Source organism: Eurosta solidaginis, chromosome X (assembly GCF_040869045.1).
Source record: "Eurosta solidaginis isolate ZX-2024a chromosome X, ASM4086904v1, whole genome shotgun sequence".
Taxonomy (NCBI): Eukaryota; Metazoa; Arthropoda; class Insecta; order Diptera; family Tephritidae; genus Eurosta; species Eurosta solidaginis.
Window position 1 is genome coordinate 156,494,240 of NC_090324.1, and position 4,036 is coordinate 156,498,275.

Sequence of the window (4,036 nt, forward strand, 5' to 3'; positions counted from 1 at the left end):
GGCAAAGGAGAAGGTCACAAGACCCCTCACTAAACTAGTGCTACTCCCATCCAGCGAAGAGGATCAGGGATCTAGAGAGCCGTAACCGAACCCACGACCCAGTCCCGAAATATATAACCTACGATAAAACAACCACCCCCCCCCCCTTCCCTCCTTGTAAATTTGTCTTACAAAATCTTTAATAAATATATAAGACATACCGAAACTTTAATTGGTCACCACATTTCGCGTTATATGTTACTTTTTATTGAACATTTTCTTACTAACCTCCTATATATGACACTACCTTGAGAAGACATGATGGAAACTCTTTCCAATCTACACATGTTTTCTGTGTCTTTCTAAATATCCCACTCTAAATGTATCCTTACGGCGTCGAAGCGTAATGTACTACCAGTTGCGCCACAATTATACTCGGAGAGTTGAATCCTTTCTGCTTGTAATATTTATGCCTTTGAAACCAGTGTATCAAAGGTCAACTCTTGGTTAAATGGTGTTCAGTGCGTATACAGGCTTAATACACCGCTATCCAAAACTTATCATATTGAGGGTAAGGGGTTACACACCATCTCCCCCAGCGCTAAGAGTCCCTAAGGTTTGCTTTATCTTCAAACGACACATAAAAACATCGTCAGTAATAATAAAAAAAATAAGCAAAAATTTACGTAGCCAAATTTATTTCTTTATACTCACACAACGTAACAAAATAATTTGGAAACCCACTCATCAAGTGAAACAACATTTCGTTTATGTACCGCCAAACTTCTTTGGGAGAAACAATTTTCCTTTTGGGACATGGTATAGCGCAAATATCTTTTTGTTAGGAATATTGAAGGGTACTTTGCAGCTATAGTGCAGCGCCGTTACTATCATACCCAATGCCTACAAAAGATATAGTCAAGGGATCGAACAAGGGTATATAAACTGAGGTCGCAACGTTAAACATACATTTATTTTCTCCCTCCTCTATAAGTGACTTAAACTACCATTGTTGTAGTTACTTACCTGGCTGTGGTAAACTTGTCGTGGCAATTTGTCTTCGTCCTCCTCCGACTGACTGTGATCCTGCCTGCAATTGTCGTTGTTGCTCAGGCTGTGAAGCGTTTCACGCTTAAGACCTGAAAAACATGTAAAATTTAAGGTAACTGTTGTTATATATTTAATTATTAACACAACTTCAGAGTACTACGCCGGTGCCTTGAACTTGGGATCTGAAGCAGTGGACAAAGCACCAACGCTACTCTGACAAATTAATTCTGTTTTACCTACAGAGGTGATTACAGGAACAGCTGGAATATTGTTTGCTGTGTCCTCAAAATTTTCAATTGTTCCGTTGTCAATCAAGTAGAATTTTTAAGTTTCGTTCTCATGCATTTTGATTTATGTGGTATTTTCGCTTAGCACAATTCCTCTTTTGGTTTCATACTCTATATCGGCACAATTGTAAAAAAAAAAAAAAAAAAAAAAAAAATCGCTTAACATATGAGTTTCTTCTCGTGCCCAAATTCTCACTTCAATTAGCAATGCAATTAATAAACTGTACGATAGTTTTTAAATTTCCATAGAATTGCTGCAATGCCACTTTACTAAGACAAATTGACTAACAAATATACGGAATGTTTCATTTCATTGACATACTCTCAAGTGGTAATTTAACTGAAGACGCTAATGAACACGATGCGCTAAAATAGATATAGAAAGAAACAGCAGTGACACATGAATTCGGAGCGACTTTTCACTTTGCACAGCTCCTCCACACCAGCTTCAAGCAGTATGCAGATGAATTTTTTCACTACTCCCTTTCAGAGTATGAATTAAACTGGTCACTATGTTTTTTTCATTTCGGAAATCACATAAACCGGTCCTCTATCCAGCGGCGTATTTCGAGAAACATATTTGGTAAATTTCGTTGTGCCTTCACAGCGGTAAACAATATTTAGAGCATTATCTACGAGTGTAATTGTTAAAAGAACGGAATCGTCTTCTTCATCGCAATCATTCGCTTGACGTGGTTCATCCGTTTCCGGCGAAAGATATGTAACAGCACCAGCCCCTTCATATACATTTACATTAAATCTAGGCCATTCTCTTCACAAATGGCACCATCGCCCAATACGGTATAATTCCCATGCGACCAACGTTGTATTTGCATATAATACTTGGGATCACTAGCATTTGGACCAGCCAAGTCAAGATCCGTAAAATCACATAATCACGCAAACATTTCCTCACTTGAAAAAAGTGTAATTAGGGTTGAAATAGTTTTACTGGCGCTTCCAGCGCTTCGTAATTATGCGCATTCGCTGGTCCTTCTAGACGTCATTTTAATGACATATCGGATAAGAGTTGCCCTAACGCCTCTTCGAACGTCTCACGTCTTAAAAATTCATGTACACAAATTTCTGAATTATCTTCAATACGTTTTCGGACACTATTTTTTTGTTTGTGTTTTTAAGTACACTACGTTAATGATTTCGTCCAAATGAACTGCAGGCTGATTTGAAGGTGAATTAAATTCAAGCTTCCCAAATGGCCGCATTATATCGGTAATTACATCATCATTAGATGCGCCATGAAACCAACCGTTTATGGTGAGACGAGGATAATCGAAGGATGTGACCTCACCCACTTGATAAAATGATCGTGAACCAACTTTTTTAAGCTTATAAATGATAAACAGGCATGACATTAAAGATGTTAAATAAGCGATATGTTAAAGATGTCAGATAAACGATATGCTTTTTTTCCGTTTCACTTAGCACCCTTCTACTGACTTAATTGGAAAATATCCTTCTACTGTGCTATTTATTTAAGATTTACCTCCGAGGTCGAAAATGTCTATCACAATGCCAATAAAATATCCACCAAGAAAAACCTTTGCGTCGCTGCACTCGTTCACTGAGCATTCCACATGTTGTCTTATCCATATCAGCATCCATTAAAATCGTATCATGACGCCGTAAATAATCCGCCATTAGCTCCTCAAGTTGATATTCAACTTTTTTTCCGTATCATATAACTTACTACTTGATTGCCTACCAAAATTGAAATTAAAATATCGACGTACATTCATAATAATATCGTTACCTTTCCAATAAATGTCACGTTTTAGAAGTAAATGAATTTGACACATCACGCTTGCAAAGCCAACAATATGCACAGTATTCCTCTGGTTGGAAATCCACATTTGGTCGGGGATACATACAGCTTTATTATATTGTGGAAAAGGATGTGGGTCTGGCTCATTCGCAGTTGTAATCGGTGTAATCCATTCTTCTTGCGCCAGAACTTCCTGTTCTGTGTTAGTAATCGATATTACGCTTGGAGTAGCATTTTCATCATGAATACTGAGATTCGTGCGCTGCCGCTGGCTGCTGAACGGAAGTGGCATTGGCTTCAACAGTTCCGTGTGTATAACCTTTATAGCCGCACCAGCTCCTCATGTGTGCGACTCAATAAATCACCAGCGGATACATCCACATTCCTCATCTGACTGCTGGTTTCACGTTCCACCATGTCGATTTCTGCGCGACTCTCCACGCGTCGCAAGGGATATGGCGCTGGATAATGTTGTTGTTGTTGCGCGTGCCAAAGGCTATCCGGTGTTACACCACCCATTCCGCTCAACACACCTCCACTATAATAGTCGCCATCGATTGTGCTAGGATGTAATGGCGTTGAGGAGGCTAAGTTATCATTCCCACCCGAAATATGTCCATTGCTGGCATAAGTGCCACCACGATCTGAAAGTGTTGTGGTTTTCGCGTATTTGGTATCGTGCGGTGTGCCATAGTACGAAGTCGTGAGTTTACCCAAAGGCTGATCATAATTGCCTTGTGCTAAGCGTTGTTGTTGTTTTGGTTGTGCTGCTATCGTCTGCTGTTGCTGCTGCAACAGTAAAGGATTTTTTGTGTGCATCCGATGGATATGGTGTAACGATGAAATTGCTTTTAGGTAAATTGCGTACATTCCGAAATTGATGCTTCATCTATATTTAGAAGCATGCAATTGGGATTTTAAATGCGTTGAAGCGCAA

At 39.2% G+C, this 4,036-nt stretch overlaps 1 pseudogene; it reads right to left on the minus strand.

The window, feature by feature from the left end:
- Nucleotides 1–1,826: 1,826 nt before the first annotated feature.
- LOC137235215 (prolyl 3-hydroxylase sudestada1-like) lies at nucleotides 1,827–3,391 on the minus strand (annotated as a pseudogene).
- Nucleotides 3,392–4,036: the final 645 nt, after the last annotated feature.